This window comes from Danio aesculapii, chromosome 21, assembly GCF_903798145.1.
Source record: "Danio aesculapii chromosome 21, fDanAes4.1, whole genome shotgun sequence".
NCBI lineage: Eukaryota > Metazoa > Chordata > Actinopteri > Cypriniformes > Danionidae > Danio > Danio aesculapii.
The window spans coordinates 11,225,053-11,250,345 of NC_079455.1; the positions used below are offsets into that span (position 1 = coordinate 11,225,053).

Sequence of the window (25,293 nt, forward strand, 5' to 3'; positions counted from 1 at the left end):
AAGTCATTAAATCTGTGGGCTGTGCTGCACATAAGACCCTTTGACAGGCTCCTGATCTTCAAGACACACAAAAGCTTTTTGTCATTTTCTTGCTTGAGCGACGTTCCTTAAAGCCAACAGAAGAAGAGAAACAATCGAGAAACTCTCGGAAGGAGGGCTTACTCAAAACTCCTTTGGACTCCCTCAAAGTTCTCAGGAAAGGGGACCGCATTTTTCTCCTCACAAACTATTGAGTTTGTAAGTAGTTTCGCTGCAACGGTGACTTCACGGTTCAGATGAAGAAGAGGGCAGTGCTAGTCCTTCCCCTCACAGCTCCAACACACACACACATACTTCTGGAGGAAAACATTTGACCAGCTCAAAAAATGACACTCAGAAGAGGGAAGAAAAGTGCAGAGATTGTTGGAAAGTCTTCTCGTATTGACACGTTTTAACTTCTGTGAAGTGTTTTCGACGCTTTGGCTTGAACCGAAAAAAACTAACGGACTTAAAACTCACAAAACCGGCGGCAGATCGAAATAAAGCGGAACTTATCGAAAACCGGTGAAGGTAAGGCACTTATAACACTCTTTTCATGTTAAAATTTGATGTTTATTTGTTTTTACAACGTTTGTTATTAAATTTCAGCGTATTTAGTCAACATATCCTGCACACGTTTCATAGCTACTTTGTTAAACTTGTTTATTAGGGTGTATGTGCTTGGAAAACCCGAAGACATTTTGTGAAGCTTGTTTATTAGGTAGTTATCGGAAATTGCAAACTTTGCATCCTCTTGCAGTGAATGAATTGCATTGACATGCGCAGTGCTGACACATATGATACAAGCCAACCTGCTCATGGCCTGAAGACATACTCAAGTAGGCCTACTTTTAATGATTTATGAATATAAGGTACTAATAAGCATGTCTGTGTTGCTGAAGCAAAGATTTGGGCTATTTGATACCTTGTGTGGCACACATTCTTAAATAAATACCCATAATAGCTGTCAACCCTCCATTGTACGTACTTTTCTATTGAAATTAAAGTAATGAATTAGGCTGCACATGGGATCATCAAAGGTCCTGCTGACGGATGTCACCCCACTCCTCTCAGGAATGCTGCCCAGGGCTGAGGGGGAGCGCGACACAGATATGCACACTACATAGGGCAGGAATGCAGTCATGTGTTATAGGAAATCAAAGCATGAGGCCAAGATATGAGGAACGCTCTAGCTTTATTAGGTGAAACTAATTGGCCTTTACTACTTAACTGTTGCTAGCAGAAGTACAGGCCTTGCCTCATAATGCTTTCATTGAGTGCTTTGCATTTAAGTGCTCTGTCAGAATGTAGGGAGGTCTTGTTTACTTCTTACCAAAAGGGTTACTGGGGTAGCCATGAACGACATTCCAAAAAATGTCTCGTCGCACATCCTGAGCAAACCCACAGCTTTATTAGTTGCACTTTCAGCCTCATCTCTTCCTGTTGTCAGAATAGAGCCAACGCTTTAAGTTGTAAAGGTAGTGAACGATTGCCAGAAAAGTGCCTAGCGGCGTTGACTCACGGTGCAGGAATGTCAGCTCTCTTTTGCTTTTCCCTCCTCTCTCCATCTCTTTCCATCCCTCACTTCCTTTGCCCCCTGCCTCCCTCATCTTTTATTTTTTTCAGGGGTGGCCAAAGATCTGCTTGCTGACTCAGCCTCCAAATCACCCAATTGCCTTTTCCACTGAGCTTTTTGAGAGTCCTGAATGCTGAACTTTTCAAAATCCGCTGTGTTCTTACACTGTTAAATTCTAGGTTCCACACAATCAATTTGTGTTGGACTAACATGAAGGAATTAAGTTAACCTATAATTTTATACAACTTTAAGTAGATTGAACATAAAACAATTAAGTTGTCCCCCACAAAACACAAGAATTGTGTGGTTTCAGCTCATTTTAAATACATTTTTAAACAGTTTTTGACTGTAGCACAAACATCATTTAAAAGAAATGGGGGAAAATGAGACTGAAGTAACTAACTAGGGAATGTTGATGAAACTGATAATGAAGTTGGTTAGTTGGGTCTCTGCTGAATCGGTATGATTTACTTCGCTGTAATGTAATCAAAAAAAGACCTGATAGATAGCAGGACCACACAAAAGCTGCTTTCGTGCAGTCATGTCAGCAGTAGATTAATGTGTAAATGGTAAACCAATGATCAAGGTCTCTTAGAGTCTTGGTGGATATTGTGTAATCAATATTCAGACACTGAAAATGCTGCGTTGTTTTAACCCAACATTGGGTCAAAGTAAATATGGACAAAGCCAATGTTGGGTTATTTTTTTTCTATTAAATTTAAACAACACTTTAATCCAATGGTTTAAAACAATCCAGCATTTTTTGGGGTGTAAGCAACACATTTCAGATTTGTGATCTGAAAACTGCTTTAATATTTTGTAATATGTTTATGAACATTCAGATTAAATTGACTTTGTTGAAAATAACGGCTGTGAAAGAAGAATGGTTGAACTAGGTTTTTACAGTCTGATGTGGTGTATATCTTATAAATGTGTCCAGTTCACGATGCTAAAATAAGTGATAAATCAAATATAAAAAGTTAATTTCTGAAAATATATTGGTCAAAGATGGATTTTCTCACATAGCAAGATCATTAAAAAATAATTTAAAAAAAGTAAATGAGCATTTCCATGCCATGTCAACCAAATGTCAATCTTGCCATGAAAAAATTTAGCAAAATAGCTAAACCCTTTCTTAGTTTTTTGTGTAGGCTTGTATTTTGGACTGTAGAAATACTCAATGTCTCTGTCAATGTTTTTAAACAATTATATTTGATTCACAAAAGTCACACTAGTGACAATTTCACATCCGTCACATCCATAACGGACAGATGTCACATCCATAACAAAGTTTTTTCCTCATAAATACAAAATTATCAAATAAAATAAAAGCAACAATTTTTGTTCTATAGTGAGCCGACTCTTATGCTTTTGATTAGCATTATTTTTTGGGGGGGGGGGTTGTACAATTTAATTCACAGAATTTCAACAAAGTCTGTTGTTTACTGTAAACTCGCAGACTTTTTTTTGGTCACATTCATAACGCATGTTTATTTTCCTCATTTAAAGTATAAAAAATGTTTACAGATTGATATTTTTCTGATCCCATAACTCTGTGGTTAGTTCTTTTGAAAAATATAAACAGATGTTTCAATATAATGTTAACATATACTTTCTCTGTGAATTTCTGTTTTGAGTTTTTACTGCAAATGTCACATCCATAACGCTGGAATTGCTCAAATGTTTAATTTTCATCAAAGTGTAATGAATATATAGTTATTTAAAAAGTGAAACCACACTTACTCTGATCAAGCTAAATTAGAATCAAGCTAAATTAGATTTAAAAAATATATTTTAGGTCAGAATAAAAAATCTAATGATCACACTCTAAAAATGCTGGGTTGTAGAAAATCCAACGTTCTGTCAAATATTTGGACAACTTTAAAGGGCACATAGGTTACCCCTTTTTTCATATTTAATATAAGTCTTTTGTGTCTCCAGAATGTGTCTGTAAAGTTTCAGCTCAAAACACCCATCAGATTATTATAGCTGTTTGAAGTGTCTATATTATAGCTGGGAAAAAGTTGTTGCTGTTTTCTACTGGGCCTTTAAGGCTAGTCCTCCCCGCCCACCGTTCCCACATGCCCTGTCAGCAATCGCCGCCCTCGGCTGCCTCATCAAGCAGATCTCACGTAATGTTTGTGAGAAATACTACAGTAAGAACTTTAACAATCAGTATTTGATGCATTTTTTTGTGGAATTGCAACAATGAGTCACACACAATGTTATTACAAAGTTCACGCACACACACAGCGAGGACACACACACATAGCGCAGACACATACACACACACACACATAGCGCAGACACATACACACACACACATAGCGCAGACACACACACACACACACACACAGAGACAGCACGTTAAGCTTTGCACTCGTTTTGCTTTCCACTGCTGTATGGATATCTGTTATATTAATGTACAAAATAAACCTGATTTAACGTCCACAAACCGGGATTGAAGCGTCTTCTTTTATAATTGTTCTGACACGCGGCTGTGCTGATTAAGTGAATCTGAAGTGAATCACTATAATTCATTACACACATGCTCTGTTTTAAAACATTTTAAAGTTGTAAAACTCACTCTTGATCACGTTTGATGATGATTGATGAACCTAGTGAACTGAACAGACCTTTTATTCCCGGTTGCTTTGCGCTCATCCTGTCTTGTTGATATGATTATACACGTGACTACCGTACATGTTAATGTGCGCAGCTGTCAATCAATATTGGTGGGCGGGGGGAACGCACTCCTACGTAAAGTTGCGGTCGATCTGAAAACCGCTCCAATTGGTCCACTGTTTTTATGTTGTTAAATTTGAAAAAAAAGGACAGGGTGTGTTTATTTTACCCCAATATTACAGTTTATACTTACACACATTTCTGTCCAAACAGCTTGTAAAGTAGATTTTTCACCATAGGTGCCCTTTAAATTTAAATGACCATTTTTAACCCAATGGCTGTGTTTGCCTATATTTGACCTAACATTAGATTACAAAAACCGAGCATTTATTGGAACTACTTTGACAAATTAGTAAAGTCATTAGTTTTGTACTTTTATCTATTGTTTTGATACTTGAAGACCTAATTTTGTCTATGATCCATACACAGCCAGTCTATATTTTACTGCTGGATTCACTGGATGAAAAACCTAATAAAAGAATACCCTTATTGTTGGAATAATTGCAGTCTCGGCGCTAACTATCTGAGTATCATGACCATCAGTGTCTTGTGTAACCCAATGCTCTGGTATGATGTGTTCCTGCTGACCCCGGGGCAGTGCAGTCACACTCCCCTGCGGTGGAATGTGTGACTGTTTTTCAGACACAGTCACACAAGTGAGGTACGGCGTCTCGCCATTCACTCACCTCTGCACTGTTAATTGCTTTCCTCAGGATGTGTCACTCAGAATTTCTGGATTAGGTTAAAGACACTGCAAGCCAGACAGTGATTCAACTGGTATATTATGCTTTCTGTTTTGACCTCTGTTATGCTTCTCAATAGTGCAATATTTGATTGAAAGTACAATAAAAACATCAATATTAAGGAAATATGAGTGAAAGTTCAAATAAAATTTTAACTTTAAAATGTGTTTTTTAATCAAAGATAAATGAGCAGACATTACTCCAGACTTCAGTGTTGCATGATCACTCGATTAATGATACTGAAAATTCAGATTCGAATTACATTTTAAAAAACATTTAAAAATATTCACCAGCATTAAAGGGATAGTTCACCCAAAATGTACTCATTATTTACTCTCCTTCAAGTGATTGCAAACCTTTATGAATTATCTTTTTCTGTTAGACACAAAAGAAGATATTTTGAAGAATGTTTAAAACGTGCTGTAATCATTGACTTCCATAGTGGGAAAAACTAATATTATAAAAGTTAATGGTTACAGAGCTCCAACATTTTTCAAAATATATTCTTTTGCATTTAACAGCTAAAAGAAACCCATAAATATTTCAAACAAGTAAATGGTGAGTAAACGATGATAGAACTGACATTTTTGGCTGAGTTATACCTTTATCAGAAATTTTTAAAATTGAAATATTAATTTACGATATTCTTTTAATTTAATTAAATAAGTTCAGCCTTGGTGAACAGACTTCTTTCAAAACATAAACATACATGAATGTTATTAAACCAACAACTAGTTAATTGGAAAAGATATTGCACCTTCCTGTTTTTTAAATGGGTAGTTCAGTCAAAAATTTTAATTAGCTCTTTATTTACCAACCCTACAAAAATTCAAGATACATGTGCCTTTTTTTCTTCAGTAGAACATAGAAGAAAGATTAATCAGAAATCACTGTCGTTGGTAATTGGTAAGTCAATGGCAACTATCAATTTGAAAGTCAAAAAACAGATAAATTATTACCCATGGCTCCTGACAATATATTTTATAAATAATATTTCAAAACTCCTACGTTGTTTATTGTTTTTAGAAAAAAATTAAATATCTTTTTTTTCAGATAGGCTTTTGTAAAATGAAAGTTCAAAATGGCTTAAAACGGTTTAATTTATTTATATTATATACACCTAAGTTGTTAAACCCAAACACACCTTTTAAACTTGACAAACTCTCCACAACTGAAGGTAACTGGCTGCTGTGTCTTATTATTGCCTGCCGCCTGAGTCTGAATGAAGTGTGTAAAGATTATAATGAGTTATTGAAACATCTTCAAGGAGGACGGAGCACAGAAATATTACTTATTAATTTAAAACAACTTTAATTAATCTTTTATGCAACACCCTTAATTTTAAAATGGAAAAATAAGGGCAATCCTAAGCAAAAAACAAAACAATAAAAGACCACTATAAGATGTTTTATGCAGTATCTTAAACTCATCAGTAGTTATATGTTCTTTCTTTAATATTTATTTATTTGCGCATGTACTCGTGCGCGATCGAAACTCTGCCTTTGCTTTCACTTCACCCCGAAGCCCCAGCTGGCCCACTTTGGTCCAAGGTATTTACCGGGCCGAAAAAGGTCAGCCGCAGACCCCGAGGAAGCCTTGCTTTAGCCTGATCAGGCCTCGGAAGAGCCAAGGCACTGGCTCGCACTGGCACGCTAGCTTTAGGCGCAATAGTAGAAACGTGGCTATTAAGGTCTTATGAAGATAAGGTCTTAAGATATATTTTCTCCTCAACCTCAGCCAGGCAGTTCTGAACTGGCCTTTCAAAGACACTTTACAAAAGTTTTAAAGTAGTGCCGACATTGGATATACTTGACCAAGATCCTGCTGCTTTGCATCCCCCCACATCTGTCGTACATGACCATAACTCTGTTAATTGTCACTTCGGTCATAAATTTAAGATTTTATAGATGTAATTTTTTTTCCTCTGACAAAATGGGAATGGGGGCTTGTGTGTGTGTTTTTTTTTTACTGAGGGAAAGAAACTGGTGCAAAGCTTCAGTGGCAAGGATGAAGCATCTCCAGCACATGCTTTTCATTAAGGCTTTGGATGGAGGGGTGAGTGGGGGTTGAGCGGGAGTCGAGGGGAGCAGCGCTGCATTTCCAAATACTTGGGCCTGTATCAGGGACTTGTAGGGGGAAAAAAAACCACATTATAGGGATCTTGTTGAAGTATGGAGGAAGAGAAGAAATAGAGGTAGTTATTCGGTGACTCATGTTGGATTTTTCTGCCATAATGGCACACAGGTTTACAGGGCCTCTGTTGCAGCTCTTTACTATTAATTTATAGTTGGACTAAAGATAAAAAGTTACTATTAGGATAATCGTTATTCCTTAGTTGTCACTAAAAGCTGGTCTGTTGTGAATAATGAAGTCAAGATAATACGCCATTGTTTAGAAGTTAATGTGGAGTAAAATTACTTGAATAAATTGTGCTCTTACAAAAGTTACTATGGTATCAGGTTGTAGAATAATACTGTGGTACCTTCATATTGATAAATGTCACAAAATCTAGTAGCAATATTGATGGGTCATTATATCATAATATCAAATTATATTTTGAATGGACATGGGCTGGTATAAAATTCTGACAGTATAATAACCTTGGATAAAAATATCAAGGTTTCATGGTATTGTGATTACTTCTCTAAAATATATTCTTTTTTAAATGTCTGGGTAAAAACAAAAACCTTTTCCCAATTGAACACAAAATATTTGTAAATATAAAATTAATATAAATATATAATTAATTAAAATGAACCATTGACTTCTGCTGTCTTTATTTGTTTCACAAACACAATTTGAAATTTCATCTTTTGAGATCTTTTCTGCTGGAGATACTGTTGTCAAAAAAACTGCGAATAAAAAATCTTGCATATACCGGAACGGTATAGCAAAAAAAAATGGGCAAGAACCTTGACCGTTCTTGAAAACGGTTAATGCGTAGTTGCCCTATGGCAACATGATATTTATGTTAATTTCCCTGCCGCAGTTTTTTTAAGACCAACATTACAATTTTTCGTTGGAAAGAGAAGACCTTAGTTAAGCCAATGATGTTTTTTTCTTAAGTCAAATTTTTCTAGGTCGATTTATTTATTTTCCAATAAATTCATCTTTCGTGTGTGGAGTCACGTGGCCCGCTCTGTTATTTTGCACTACATTGATATTGATTGAAAGCTGCGCCAGATATACCTTGACACAGCATATTTTCCATTACATTAAAATTATTATTTACATCAAAATATGTTTACAGAAGGTGCAATAATTGCACTGTTTATAATAATATTTACAGGATATAAAAGAGTTATTTTATTTAGCTGAGATACTGCTTCTTTTCTGTTTTTAATATGAAAAAACATTGAAAATAATAATTTTTTTGTTTTTCAAAAGGGCAAATTATTAATTTCACTTTTTTAAAATGAAAAAAGTGACTCTTGGTTTTAGGCAATGTGTGTTTTAATTTCAGTTGTTTAACGTTGATGTTCTATCAATAGTAGATAGTGTGTGTTTGCTTCAGTTATTTTAAAATCAGGTAATGCACTCTTCATTCAGAAATCTCTCACTTGTAATAGGTGAGCATTTTTACTAAATTTGTCAGTGAACTATGCAGACAAAAAAATAATAATAAAAATAATTGTTCATAAATTGTAATTGAGTTATAATGTTCAATCAAGTAAAATTTTGATTTTAGGCCAAATCGTCCAGCTCTACTAGTAATATAATGTTGATTAGTCTTATGTTAATGGCATTTGCATTATGGATAAAATCTCATTTTAATGGCAATATATTTGATCAGATATAAATACAGGGAACAGTGTATTCTAGTGAGGATCACCATGTTTTATGGTAAGTGAAAGAAGAAAAGGACAGAACTGGATCTTCCTGCAAATGAAAGTGAGAATAAGAGGGCTTTTAGGGACCATGAGATTGCTGTTCAGGTTGTTCAGACAGTTCAGGCAAGTTAGCTTAGAGGCAGATGAGACAGGTGTATAGTATATAGTATAATATACTGTATAAACGTTAGCTAGTAGCTACATTATTCTGACCCATCTGGATATATTAGACTTATTTATTTGTTATAATATTTACTGATGAAACTATTTATACCTACAGTATGTTATTTAATACAATATTATGTTTGTTTTCAGTAATATTTGGCAAAAATAATCGAATAAATAAAAAGCTGTTGGAATAAGTAAGTTTTGTGTTAAAGCGTATAATACAACACCAATTAAATCATTTCAAACAACAAAATTATTCATTATAAGGAAAGTTCTAAATTAGACATTTCTAAGTTGGATCCACTATTGGACGTAGATGCCAAACATATCATAAAGTATCTTTCCCCAATTTTTTTTTAGAACTCTTCATGTTAAACCATTCCAATAAAAGAAAAACAGTCAAATATTTTTATTTATTTACAATGCGTTCAGTAGAGGGCTAGTATGAAAATACAGAAATTATGTAAATGTATATTTTATAATAGATTGACTTTACATATTAAACTAAAAGTTTGACAAAATTATTAGACATCACAAATCTTTATTTATCTATTTTTTCAGAATAATGGTTGATTAGTTGGTTTTTACCCCCCAAAATTAGAGACATATAACCCTTTCGAGGGGCTCTTCAGGGTGGGAACAGTCATGGTCACTATATTGAAGTGTCGTTCTTTGGCCACTTTGAAGAGCCCATAATTAAGGATTTTGAAGGATGTAACTAACAGGCTATAATTCTTTGAGCAGAGAAGTTGTTTTGATTTAGATTTTTTTCAGCAAAGAATTTGTACTTTATTCATGTACAGTGATTTCACATGACACTCCATAATACTTAAAAAAGAACTCTGGGTTATATATAACATTAATGTCTGGAACGATTATTATTTTTATTATTATTTATTTTTATTATTACTAGTCAGGATTAATGGGGCCACCCTCATTTTTCTAAAATACTGGTACAATGCCTCATTGTGCAGCTTTCTGTCTTAATTGTCAGACAAACAACACCCAAAGTTGATTCCTCAGTGTTTTTCTAGTGGTAAGAAGAAGAGAAAAGCAAAGAATGAAAAGATACCTGCTGACCTTAAGGGTTTTTGTAAAGCACAGCTATTGAAAGAGTGCACAACTGGAGATAGCATACTTTTAGAGAGTTTAAATGCTCTGAAATATCAAGTGAATTTTGTAGTGGGAAATGGCAGGATGATGCCAATGTTTGTCAGTCACCAAAGGAGAAAGTGCAAGCTTATTTATAGAGACCGGATGACAGGCCAGCAATTGTAGTTTTCTCCAGTTATGATTGATGCAGCAATAAAGATGGATGTTGGCAAGCATTGGATGTTTATTGTTTTGCGACGTTAACAGATTTCACTTAATGTCCCTTTCAATGTAAGTGAAAATTAACTCCTCTTTGACTGAAAATTACAACCAAAAGGAGCACAATGTGTCATTGTATCAGTATTTTTTTTTTTTTAAATGTTGTGGTAAATAAAATAACAGACAGCACCAGTGGTTCATCCATTTGACATCACACAATGCACACCACACCAAAAAAAGGACTATCGCCCATATAGTCCAAAATAATGAGCATTTTTTAAATTAAATAATTCTTCCATTGGGTTTCTACTACATGTTTCAGTAAGAGACATCATTAATGTCATATTAAGCCATACAATTCCCAGGCTTTCCTTAAAGTCAATACAGTAGTAAAGAAGTAGTAGGCAATGTGACATGGTGTAAGAATATTTTGACAATAAAACACATTTTAATAGAGTGTGTATTTTTAAATGATATTAGAGAACATTTTTATTCAGGAACTATTTTAAGGGAAATGTTTAAAAAAAAAAGTTTTTGGTTATTTATCATTAATCAAGCTCAAAGATTGTACACTACCTGACAAGTCAAGTGTGGTGAAGGAAAGATCATGGTTTGGGGTTACATTCAGTAATTCAGTAGTCAAATCTGCAGAGTGGATGGCAACATCAGTCTGAGCTATCAAGACATTTGTGCTGCCCATCACATTACAAACCACAGAAGAGGGCAAATTGTTCAGCAGGATAGCGCTGCTCCTCATACTTTAGCTTCCGTTCCTGAAAGTAAACAAGGTCAAGGTGCTCCAGGATTGGCCAGCCCAGTCACCAGACATGAACATTATTGAGCATGTCTGGGATAAGATGGAGGAGGCATTGAAGATGAATCCAGACAATCTTGATAAACTCTGGGAGTCCTGCAAGAACACTTTTTTTTGCCATTCCAAATTACTTTATTAATAAATTATTTGAGTTGGTTACATGATCATATTATATTTTGGTAAAATAAACAATCTAGAGGCTTTTGCCTTTCATATAAGCTACTTCTGATACAAAATAACCAACTACAAGTCAAGTTATCGTTTGTTGTTCCTAAAACTTGAATAGGCGACAAGACTTTTTTCACGTAGTGTATATGAATCTTTTCAGTGTTATTTGTATGTTTTTTTTGTTGTGCAATGAATGTTTATTAAGAAACCGATATGATTGCATGTTATATATTGTATATTTAGTATATATTCTTGCCATGAATATAGCTAATGCTGCTGATATGGTAACATAAATAAATAAATAAATAAATAAATAAATAAATAAATAAACAGTCAGACAAGATACTGCGTGCAATCAAAAAAGTGTAGTGTTTTGGAAGCAATTTCTGTTTTAAAACCTCCCAAATCTTGAATTGTCTGCGCACTGAAGTGTTGTGGCCCTGAGTGCCTTCCTCTGGTTTCTCTCAGTGCTGACTTCCCATAAGGCCCCTCACATGTTTAAAAGAGTGTAATCCCTTGAAATGAATCACGGCTGAATTCCAAGAAAGCAGCACAATCGAGGGAGGAGGTGAATTAATGCGGCGGAGACATATTGCGTTGAACATGGAAACAGAGGTAGAGAGATGGAGCAGATGTGTCAGAGTTTCTTAGCCTACTGCTTTTCCTGTGCTGCAGTGTGAGAATCTCTCCAAGCTGCGAGTAATGGACACAGGAGTAGGCTGAGCTTGACGCTTTCTCCACAGTCGAAGCGCCAGACCTTTCCAGAATGGAATGTTGTGTTTCCTGCTCCGTTCCTGCCATGTGTTTCTCAATTCCCCCTTCTGCCCTAATCTCTCTGTCTGCATGTGTCTTTGTTCTCAGGCCGTTCCTTTGGTCGCTGTGTCTTTTCACCTATTGGATGTGTACTGGAAGACTAATTAAATGTGTGTGAGAATAAGTTTGTTGTGGTTATAAGTGTATAATATTTTTTAAATCCCCATGAGAGTTTTTAGTCCTTGTCTTTTCATTTTTGGGGCATTTTGTTTGCTAGCAGTGTAGTTGTAAACATTTGAATGTACAGATTTTCTTTTCCAGGAAACTGTAGCAAAATAACAGATGACTCATCCTGCATTATCAGGCTTCCAATCATGTGATCTCTAGAAAGAGGTTGCCCCTTCCTCTAAATTCCACCTGCAACTGGCAAAAATAAGCTTGCAGTAAAGTAGGAGTGTTTTTAAAGAACATTTTAAAGAATGCAGTGCTCAAGCAAATTTGATATTTAAGTAAGTTTTTCAGGCAGCCCACTAACTAAGAACAACAGTTTATAAAAATATACACATTTCAGCATCATTGGGATAGAATTACACTGAAAATATGCAGTGTTGTGCAAGTTACTTCCAAACTGTAATACATTACAGATTACTTATTACTGTGATTTAAAAGTAATCCCTTACCTTACAATATTACTGTCTCAAAATTGTAATATGTTACATTACTCTTATATTACTTTTTAGTTACTTTCACCAAAATAACTACAGAATTAGAACTTAACATTCTAAAATGACTAAATGTACTGCAGAGCATTTTACATCCAGTAGAAAGCGATATGATGTAGCAGAATGACGGTGACCTATCCAGGCTACTAACAATATAGTATATATTTGGCAACGTGAAGGCTCAAGACAATGCAAGAAAGGATAAGAGCCAAAATCACAAATGATCAAAGTCTGTTGAAAGTATGGTAAAGGTAAAGTGATTATCTGGCAATATCTGTGAATAGCTTGGCTATTTTCATATTAGACACAACAGGCCTATATGTAAACTCCAATGCCATGACGAGATGCATTTTTTTCTTAATCTTGCCATTATTCCATTCACTTTAAATTCAGGTTCACAACACAAAACTTTCATGCACAAAGTGAGCATGATGAACATAGCTTTCTCAATATAATGCTCGTGCACCGATTTCCTTTGTGGACAAAACTGCTTGTGAGCTCTCAAATATACGCTGCTCGCGTGCAAATTTTCTCATGCTCTCTCAAATATGCACTGCTCACGCACAAAATTTCTTGTGCGCTCACAGTACACTACTCGCTCAGTGAGATTATATGCAGACTCACAATTTGTGTCTTGTGTTCCCTCTTCCTTTCATGCTTTTGATATAATTTATATTTGTACACTATTTATTAACAATAACCAAAATACTAAAATAGACTTACATATAATTTTTTTTATCTAATCCACTATAACCTTTTTTGTTGTTTGTTATATGATGAAATATTTCCAATTTCAAACACTTAAGACACAGAGAAAAGAAGTTGAATGCAAAGAATACATTTTTAAAAAACATTTATTAAACATCCAAAAGGTGCACCATACTAATCAAATAAAACAACATTTAAACAAAAATATAACGAATGCAAGCAGAAATGTAACCGATAAAAATAGGGGAAAACTTGATAAGGTATTATAGCCTACTGAACTATTCACTCATCAAATAAATCTCACTATCAATCCCATTTTAACACGTCTCTGTTGTCTTCCACATTGCTGATGAGATTGTGGAGGACATTTTCCCTGTCATGTACAGTGTTTTGAACAGTTCTACAGTAAAGTACTTCAATTAATCAGTTGTGCTAATACTAGTTGCTATGGTAACACAAGCGTAATATAAACAAATTACCCAGTGCTGTAGTTTTTTTTTACAATATAGGGTATACTATACTACAATTCACCACACTTTACTGTAGTAAAACTACACTTTGTATTTCATTTTATCAGTTCACTATTCTTAATACTACAGTATGCTGAAGCATTCATTAACAAATTGTAAATAATACTAGCCTAAAACATAGGCAGTATATCTAACAATCAAAAACACAAGTATTTATTATAGAATTTATCATAACCTTAGTGTTTCGTGTATTGCTAATAAATACTGTAGCTATATATAAACCATATCAACATTCTTGGGATAACCAATTGAACAGGAGGATCTCTGGAGAGCAAAAGCACGAAAAGAAGAGGAAACATGAGGCACAAAATGTGAGTCTGCATCATCTGAAGGAGCCAGAGCAGATCATTCGCACGTGAGCAGCCGTGTTTTGAGTGCATGCGACTGCGAAAAAAAAATTGCGGTCGAGTTGTCCACGAACAGAGAATTACATGAATGCGCTCTTGTAAAACTGCGCTTACGACTGTTACGCCATATGCACATACGTCCATCTCGCGAATGTACTGTCTTCTGCTAATTTATTTTGCCGCTCTTCCGCTGCACGTCAGGGCTTGACCTTACTGTGAACCGGGCTGAGCCAATAGCCTCGGACCTCGAGCTCAGAGGCTGAAATCATTCCGCGTTCAAAGTAAAAAAGTTACAATAGCCAGAGGGATATTAATGACAACACGCGCATATATTCACTAACCACGAACAGAAAATAGAACTTACTTGCGGTATTTTTTATTTGGTAATAAAACGCGTTACTGAACATGTACCGAGTAAAATATTATTGAAAATGTATAAGTAATGCCTTACACTACTGCGTTACAGGAAAATGTAATACATTACTGTAATACATTACTTTTGTAACGCATTACTCCCAACACTGAAAATATGTACCACATGTAGGGCTGGGACTATAAATTGATTATTTGCGAATCGTAAAATTATTGATTCTGCTTCAACTGAATTTGAATTTTGTGAATGCCTTCCGATTCTCTCCTGAATCCATTCTGAGCTTAGTTTTTTTTCTCCACCAGATGGCGCTGTATTTTTTACAAATAGCAACACTGTCAATCCTTACACACAAATGTAAAATAGCGTAAAATAATCATTGATAAAATAAATGATATTATAATGGTGTTTAGGCAAATTGCAAAAGTGTTCATAGTGAGCTATGTGTAATCCTTAATCCTGTGGAATACAAGCTGAGGTGTTCCTTTGACCACTTATAGCAGTGGTCCCCAACATTTTTATCGCCGCGGACCACTCAACGCTTGACAATTTTTCTAGAGGGTGAGGTTGTGCAGTTAGATTGCTAGGCGACCATCAACTGTTTTCTCAGAGGATGACAAGCTGACAAAACATTGCTGCAACTTTTGATACAAGTTATAGGAGAAAATTAAAAAGCGTTGCAGTGTTTGGGTGTTATGTGTTTGTCTGAGATAATTAGTCTACCAAAAGTGTATAGTCCATACAAAGCTAGAATGAAGCTGATCGGCAAGTTCTCCTGAAAGGCACAAGCGCGTAGCTTCCACTATGCTTGCGCAAGCCGCGTGCCTCCATTGGAAATAATGAACTTGATGCGGTAGACATACGATATGTAAAAGATCATTCAGTATCAGATAATAAATAAAATGGAAATAATTAATTATTTCTTGTGCGGCCCGGTACCAATTGATCCAACACAACACAAATACAACACATCGATTTATCATCTCAGTCTCACTAACATTTGAAGTACTAGCATAAAAGTTTTGCATAGACGCCTTTGACAACACAATCACAGTTTGAATGGCCTATAAAAAAGACCAAAAATGCTGTTAATAAAAGTTCAGATCACACCAATAGACAAAAGCAGACACTTGGGTTGGGTTTGTCAGATTAGTGTTTCCGCTTTACATGTCTGTTGGCCGTTGTACAAAACCAAGAGTAAAATAGATACAACAACAGGTTTCAATGATTTAAAAAATGAAACTTTCAAAAAAATTGTGTTTTCAAGCCCTAAAAACACTTATGTATGTTGGCCATTACGGCCAGTCCAGTGGTTGGTGATGTCACTTTGTAAAGAAACACTTCACTATTCCAACAAAATCACATTTATACAGAGACGATAGTGGTATCATTTTTAAAGCACTTTCAAAATAATACATTTTTGGGCCCTCAACATTCTGTTGTCATGTGAATTAATGCCCAGTCTGTCTTTTTTTTTCCACAATTTTTGTTCCTCCCATAAACTTTTGGTCCTCTTCCTGTATTGCGTTCTTGTGGTCTACTAATACACACAAACTTTCTTCCGTGCTAGCTCCTCCTCCCATAGCAATATTGTCACTGTTATCATGTCCTACATAAAGCACAAAAGGACAGACTCTCTGGAGTTCATTAAACCTCTGGAAACCTTTCCCTAATGCTCCCCTGTTATGTAAATTGTGCCTGCGAAAGTTTTTTTTTTGCTCTTTCAGCCTTAACTGACATCTTCTAAGGTCATCCCGCGGATCTTTCCCACTTTTACATTTTGATGTCAGGAGGCTGTCGTGGTGAAACTTTAGCCTTTGCGGAATGCTGTTCTGCCACTCGTCAGCATTAAACGGTTTACCGTTGTAGCCTGCGGCAATATTCATCAGGTCGGGAAGTAAGACAAGAAAATGCAATGGAAAATCCTGCTTGCTTCTGCCACAGCTCTACCAAAGGGTAAAGTCTGTGGTAACATGCAAATGGGCCAATGACATAACACTCTTTTTTAGGTCAAAATCTATTCATTTCATTGATGTCATTGATTGAGTAAATTCCAAGAAAGCATTTTATTTGCTCTGCTTAAGTTAAAAAATGTCAGGGTGATACATGTTTCCAGTGATGTTATTATGTGTAGATGAGTAATATCCTTTTAACATTTATTTAAGGTTTACAGTGCAAATCTAATTAGATCCACTTGTTTGATAAAGAAAGCAAGTCTTTCATATAATCTATCTACTAAAAGTCAGAAAATATTAATTTACAAACTATTGTAAATGGAATATTTTGCACATCATTTAGACTCAATGATGGGATAAAATAATCTGGAAATTTAGAGCCTACTCATGAGTGGTAGTTTCTTTGGGATGCCATATGTAAGCTGTCAATCAAAGCCGGTTCATAAGGCTTCGAAAGTTGTGTATGCAACTGTACACTACCTGACAAAAGTCTTGTCGCCTATCCAAGTTTTAGCATCAACAAATAAAAACTTGACTTCTAGTTAATGATTTGGTATCAGAAGTTGCTTATATGAAAGGCAAAGGCCTCAGGATTACGGTTATTTTACCAAATTTAAAAAATCATGCCTAGATTTTTAATTATTTAATTAGGATAGTAAGGTCTGACTTTGCTTAGATAAAAGTCTTGTCACTTAACAGAAATAATGTACAGCATACATTTACTGGCCACTTTATTAGGTACACCTGTCTAACTGCTTGTTAACGCAAATTTCTTATCAGCCAATCACATGGCAGCAACTGGCATGTAGACATAGTCAAGGCGTTTTGCTGCAGTTCAAACCAAGTATCAGAATCTGAGTATCAGGAAAGGTGATTTAGGTGACTTTGAACGTGGCATGGTTGTTGGTGCCAGATGGGCTGGTCTGAGTTATTCAGAAACTGCTGATCTACTGGGATTTTCACACACAGTCATCTCTAGGGTTTATAGAGAATGGTCTGAAAAAGAGAAAATATCCAGTGAGTGGCAGTTCTGTGGGCGCAAATGCCTTGTTGATGCCAGAAGTCACAGGAGTATGGCCAGACTGGTTCAAACTGATAGAAAGGTAACAGTAACTCAAATAACCACTTGTTAAAATTGAGATATGCAGAAGAGCATCTCTGAACACACAACACTTCGAACCTTGAGATGGATGGGCTACAGCAGCATGAATACCACACTGGGTGTCACTCCTGTCAGCTAAGAACAGGAAACTGAGGCTACAATTCGCTTAGGCTTACCAAAATTGGACAGTAGAAGATTGGAAGAAACGTTGCTTGGTCTGATGAGTCTCGATTTCTGCTGTGATGTTCGGATGGCAGGATCGAAATTTGGCGTCCACACCAAGAAAGCATGGATCCATCCTGCCTTGTATCAATGATTCAGGCTGATGGTGGTGTAATGAAGAAAAAGTTTATAGTAATACAATATTATATTATATTATTATACAAAAAAAGAAAAAAACATGTTGGATAAGCACTTCATTGTTGCGTTGGGTCAAATTACCCAACATCGGTACTTATTGTTTAATTTTCAGACTTCTATATGCCTTTATCTGATCTGTTTTCTGATTACTTCTAGTGTGTCAGCTTCTACTGTAATGACTAAAAAATGGAAGTGTAAAAGGAGAAGTGTTTTGAAAGATTAGATGTGAGGGGATTAGTCACTCTATACACCAAAGTACTGGGTATTTTTGGAAATCGTTTCGAAGAATAGCAAGCGTGTCCTAAAGTAACGTAAAAATTTGCCTTTTCTTTCTTATGGTATGGTGGAAAAAAACATTATAATGCCAGTCCTCAATCAGATATTAACCTATCACCGTACAGTGAATCTGGAGTGTCTCAGCATAATGAGGACAGGAATGGAGCGTTGTGTCTGTCAGAGGCTCTTTTACCGAATGCCAGTGTGACCCCATACTCAAACCTACTCTGGGCCACATTCCTGATGTATTACCCAAGTAAACAGTGTCTGCGTAGGGGCCTTGGGAAGCTTGTGCATGAAATGTAAATATTTAGACAATGTCAGCGTCCATTCAGAATGTTCTGGAAACTCAGAATCCCCAGGTTACAGTTAGTAAAATGTGTCGTAAATTTCAGTGTAATTTTAAATCTGATATACTGGGATTATAAATATTGCTTTACTCATTAATGTATAACTTGAGGATTTCCCATGTATATAAGCATAACATTTATTTTCAAGGAAGTCAGTTTGTATTAAATGAAAATATTTGCTTGACTTTATCGCCCCATTATTGCACACCAGAGGGGATATTTTTGTATGGCTGACATGTTTATTGAACCCTGCCATATTGCATTGCTAGTGGATGAAGCTGCTTTTTTATTGTTATTATTATTAATTGGTTGCACTTTTTTTTTTACTTTACAGTAAGCTGTTGCCCAGTACCCATTGTTGCTCTTGGCTCTGTTTAGTTGTTCTTGAGCAGACACGGCAGCAGCAGTTAGGATTATGAGGAAGGACTAACTGCTGGCTGTGTTACGGCAAGCCAGGTGTTTTAGTTTCTTATCTGAGGACTTGCGGTTTGCCACCTGCTTCTACATTACTCAACTGTTTTTCAGCAGGTGGATACTTTGCTCTAGTTGGCTTGACATTTTTTAGGGATTTGCCCTTTGACAAAATGTTTGGACTATTGATGGGTCATGAACTGATACAGTACAAACCTTTTTAATTCAATTAAGGTACGCTTAGTGGCCACTTTATTTTACACCTTGCTGCACTGTAAAAAATATGCGTAATTTTTTTTTCATGCAGTTTTGCGTATTTTGTGATTCATGTTTTTATTTTATTTTTTATTTTCCTCATTTATTTATGCTTTTGAATTACATGATGGGACCTTGATCTTACTTTCAACATCTTTTAATCTTGAAAAAGTGACCTTTTATCTTTTTCAATAATTTAAAGTGATACAATGTCTGGGTTGGTGTTGTATATTTTGCTAAAAACTTGTAATAAACTGCTATTGCATTTTCTGGTAATTTATAGACTGATTTTCTTCTTTCTTGTGAAAATTGAATTTGAAATTGCGTAACAACATTCAACAAATATTCTGACAAACTCCCCACCAAAAGCACTAATGAACCCCTAAACCAAAGTTCAATTGATCCCCTTCATGGAATGTGTTCACAAAATCTGATATTGCGCATGTACTATTTTGATATTATTTACTGTGGTTTTTGGTTTTGAAACACATTTAATTTGCATCATCAGAGCCATAGACCTCTCTTATTAGGAAACGACTATCAGAATAGGGCAATAATATTGAAAATTTGTACGGCATGGTTTTTACTGCATCTTACATTTGAACAAAATGAGCAATATGCATTATTTGATAGATGATACAATATTTCAAAAATGTTATCATAAACATCTGCTTCATATTATTTCAGAGAAAAGAAAGAATCACTATAATTTCTAAAATAGCACAACCATGTTTTTACGGCATGGTTTTTACTGCATCTTACATTTCAACAAAGTAAAAAAAAATGTAATGATAAAATAAATATCACCTTCACTTACTCCACCAGTATGGTTAGGGCTGGACAATAATTCAATATCTATATATATTGCGATAGATTTTTTTTTCAATATCGGTTATATTATTTTTAAACCCATTTCCGGTATTTCGATATATATATATATATATATATATATATATATATATATATATATATATATATATATATATATATATATATATATATATATATATATATATATATATATATATATATATATATATATATATATATATATATATATATATATATTTTTTTTTTTTTTTTTTTTTTTTTTTTTTTTTTATGTGGTCAACAGAAGATTAAAATTACTTGAGTGTTAGGGCATTATTAAAACTATTTCTAGGAACTATCCCTTTAACATGACTTAATTTTTTAGTCATTAAGTTGCTCATTACATTGATCATATTACACAGCCCTATGCAGGAGACAGCAGAATGCTTGCTCGTGTTTCGTAAATTATATTTTGAAGATTATAGTTTGTTTCCGAAGCACCAACTTATGCACCTTTTTTGGGGCTGGGCGATTTGGCCTAAAATCAAAATCTCAATTAATTGAACATTTTAACTCAATTACAGTTGATAATCTATGATTATTTATTGAACATCAACATTGAACAATTGAAATTAAACTAACAGTCACTTTGTTCTCACAAAAAAGTGAAAATAAATCGGTGACATATATCTGAAAGTTTTGTGTATGAACAGGAAATCGGTGTGTGAGCAAAGAGATTCACACACTCGTATTACATGAATGTGCTCTCAACTTGTAATACTGCTCTCACGACATTTGTCATTGAAATAACGTCATAAAGATCAAATGTGGCTGCAAAGTGCTGAACATTTTTCAGATCAGAGGGGTCATGTGATTTAGTAGGGAAAGTAATCAAAAAAATTGACTCAATCGATTATAGGTTCTGAATGTTGATTTCGATTACTTTTTGATTAATCGCCCAGCCCTAATTTCAATGACTGTTTTTTGTATTCAACAGAAGAATAAAATTCATGAAAGTTCAGAATAACTTCAGTGTTAAGAAATTAGGAAATTAATTTTTTTTTGTAAGAACTATCCCTTGAACATGACTTAATTTCTTGGTCATCAAGTTGCTTTTATATTAAATTACTAATGTGCACTTGCTATATTTTGATCATATTGCACAGCCCTAATGCAGGAGATGAAAAATGAATACATGCTTGTTTATATTACGTATATCTTATATTTTAAAAATAGATCATTCATTATTCATACCAATATGAGAGTGTTTTTTTTTTTAGGAGAAATAAAAGATAAATCTCAGTCACACATGTTGAGAAAACTATTATTAAATTGAACTATTAGATTTGGCCTAAACTCAAAATCTTAATTTATTGAACATTTTAACCCAATTACGATTCATTTATGCTTATTTTATTTAATTTGTTTGTTTGTCCTCTTAGTTCACTGACAAGTTTAGTAAATATTACAAGTGAGAGATTTTTGAACGAAGGGTGCATTGACTTAAAACATTATTCATCATTCAAAACAATATGAGAGTATGTTTGTTTTCTTTTTCAGAAGAAACAAAATATAAATCTTGGTCACACATGTTGAGAAAACAATTAAATAAATCACTTATGTGATTTAAATACAGTTGCATTCACATCAGAACCAAACTCAGTCAATCAGAGTTCACATATACTCTATCCCAGACCATTCTTTTTAGGCAGACTCTAATGCAGTTCATGGTTGTCCTGCTTTCACAAGCTCTCACAAAACTCCTTATCCAAAAGAATGTGCTCTCCAAATGTCAACTTACTTTATCCGGGCAAGCAAGCATCATATAAAAATATATAAATCACAAATTACTTTTCCAACTGTGAAATTAGTCAGATTTCAGATATGCATCACACACCCAGTCTCGAATAATTATCACTACTCACTCCAAGCTTCAGCATCAAAATATTAAGAGCAGCAGGCAGGTTTGAAGGTGTGTAGATGACTGGCATTGGTCCAGCGCACCTCTCCTTACAGCCACACCTGATGGAATGCATTAGCTAGTTCAGTGCACGAGTGTGTGTACGGCTGCAGTATTGTTGAGCGTGTGAACGGAGGAGTACGACTCGAGACAAGTGCTCAAGAGTTTTCTTACTCAAGACGTCTTTGGTGGAAAGAAGTATCTGTGAGTTATGTTTACGTTGGCTGTATTTTTCATAGCTTCCAGTTCAGTTTCTTGTTGTGATTGCAGTATGAGTGGGATGCTCATATTTCACTTAATGTTTGAACTTTATTGAAGGTTATGTTCAGTCTAGACAAAGCATTTGGTGTATGCACTGTGTTTATAGTAAATGTGTACTCATGAAGTTAAGAGGATAGAACAGCAGAATTTTGTAGTTCTGGGAATTGCACTGCAAAAAATGCTTTTCTTACTTAGTTGTTGTCTTGTTGTAATCTAATTATCTACAAATTCTTAAATCAAAAAACATTTTTAAGCTAGCAAGAAATACAGTCTTGATTTCAGAAATTAAATGTCAAAATTAAGTGAGTTTTTCCTTTAATAATCTGCCAATGGGGTAAGTAAATAGTTTTGTTTTCACTTTTGTTTAAATGAGAATATTTAACTTATCCTAGTGGCGCATTATTTAACATGTTTTAAGGAAAACATAAATTTTTATGTTATTTCTGAAAACAAGACAATATGTTTTACTTAAATTTTAAATATTTGGGCTAGAAACAAGACAAAAACTCGTTTTTTTGCAGCATGTACTGTACTTTGAGATACAGCGCTCCATACCTTTGTCAGTACTCAGATTGTAAGCACATAGTGTCACTGACACAGCCATGGCAGGACTGCGAGGTCAGAATCTTTGGAAACTGTCATTGGGGGACCTATCTGTGGACTTTTAGCCATGTCAGATTCTACAAATACACTTCTGGCCACTCCACTCAAGAAATAAACTGTTTATCTGAAACAGTCAAGGAACTTGAAGTTGAAGCGCCAGCAGGAGTGTGAGGCATCTGTAGCCCATTTCTGTTTTTGTCAAGGCTGGGGGTCTATCAGAGAGAGCTCTGGTTCATTGTATGATTCAAAGTTATTCATAGCAACTTAACGTTTTGTATCTGAGTGATTCAGGAGTTGTTGGTAGTGAGTTATCTCTTAAAAATGTGTTGTCTGTAATCAGGTGTCTACTTTTTTGTCCAAATTATATTTACGAATTGTATTTAATGACAGTATTTTGCATCAACACAATTTTCAGCAGTATGCAAAATGTAAATCAGTACATCTTGACGTGAGATGTTGCTTAGATTTGTGCACACACATCTCTGTAAACACTTTTGATACTGCTTGAAAGTCCTTTTGTTTACCTCTAGTGGGTAGGTGTTTTGAGTAAAATGTCTACTGTAAACTTCTGATGACATAAAAAAGCAGAATAAAAAACAAATAATGGGACAAATAACCTAATATGAACGTTTTAACTTAAGAAGGGTTGAGAAATCAATATTTGGTGGAAAAAAGCCTGACTTTTTAGTCACAACAAATGGTGGAAAATGTTTATTCTCACCAATTGTAATTTTCTGTGGAAAAAAGATAAAACTGTTTAAAAGATTTAGAAGACTAGTTAATGTCTTTTATTTCTTAAATAAAACACAAATGCACATAATATTCAAAACACGATAGACTCTAAATATTAACATAAATATAAATATTTATTAGATAAATATATATATTAGAGGTAAATATAAACTTAAAAATATAAACTAAATATAAACAGTCAAATATAAATATATATATATATATATATATATATATATATATATGCAATTCCAGCGTTATGGATTTGACTTTTGCAGTAAAAACTCAAAACGTAAATTCACAGAGATAGTCTATGTTAACATTATATTGAAACATCTGTTTATATTTTCCAAAACAACTAACCACAGAGTTATGGGAGCAGAAAACTATCAATCTGTAAGCATTTTTTTACATTTTAAATGAGAAAAGTAAACATGCGTGTTATGAAAAAAAAATTTGCAAGTTTGTAGTATACAACATAATTTGTAGAAATTCTGTGAATTAAACTGCACAACCCAATAGAAATGATATCAAAATAAGGGTTGGCTCACTATTGAACAAAAAAAAAAAATGTTTGCATTTATAGATGTGACATCTCTCCGTTTCTTTGACTTTGGTAAATGAAATATAATATTTGAAAACAGTTGACAGACATTTTTGAATATTTTTAAAGTACTGTAAAATACTTGCTTACACAAAAAAACATAGAAAGGGTTTCGCTATTTTGGTGGCAAGATTTGTTTCATGACAAGGATGTTATTGCTCTTAAGAAGGGTTAAGAAATTAATGTTTGGTGGAATAAACCTCAATGAAAAATTAAATGAAAAAAGAACTGTTAGTAGACATTTATAGAATAAAATAATTATTAACATTTTGCTCGTTTAACACAGTTCTAGTAAAATTGATAAGTTGTCACTTTTTTCTTTTATTTTTCCATAGCTGTATGTTGTCATTTTCTGCTAAATGAAAATATTTGTATACAACTTCAAAGACTAGTTGATATCTTTCATTTCTTAAATAAAACACAAATGCACATCATACTCAAAACACTTACCTTAAACACTTAGTTTTGTTTTGATTTTAAAATACTACTTTTCACTTTCAAGGTGCTTCATAATCTTTCTTCTCGATATCTCACTAAACTTCTCCATATTTACACCCCTTCTTGCACTCTTAGATCAGCCAACTCTTTCTTCCTAGTGCCACCTCGCACTTGATTAAGCACAATGGGAGCCAGATCTTTTAGCTCCTCGGCTATGGAACTTCTCTGGACCTAAGGAGCAGTGATAGTCTTCACACTTTTTAATCTCGTCCCAAGACCCATCTTTTTAAGCAGGCTTTCTATTGACAATCATTGACTACCATATTGACTATCATATTATTTTATACTCACAACGTATTTGTGCCTACAACTCCTTACATGTATTTAAATTTTTTTAAGTTTTATTAATTGTTTTAATTTGTTCTAGTATGGC

At 34.4% G+C, this 25,293-nt stretch overlaps 1 protein-coding gene across 4 annotated transcripts in view; it reads left to right on the forward strand.

Moving 5' to 3' along the window:
* Positions 1-226: 226 nt before the first annotated feature.
* Positions 227-25,293, forward strand: part of amot (angiomotin) — a 63,870-nt gene continuing 38,803 nt past the window's right edge. For 2 of the 4 annotated variants that reach the window (XM_056445835.1, XM_056445838.1), the window contains exon 1: positions 22,322-22,426. The gene's annotated coding sequence lies outside the window, so the exon portion shown is untranslated. Of the gene's footprint in view, positions 550-22,321; positions 22,427-25,293 lie in introns of those variants that run through there. The other 2 variants (XM_056445836.1, XM_056445839.1) reach the window with 2 other exon arrangements.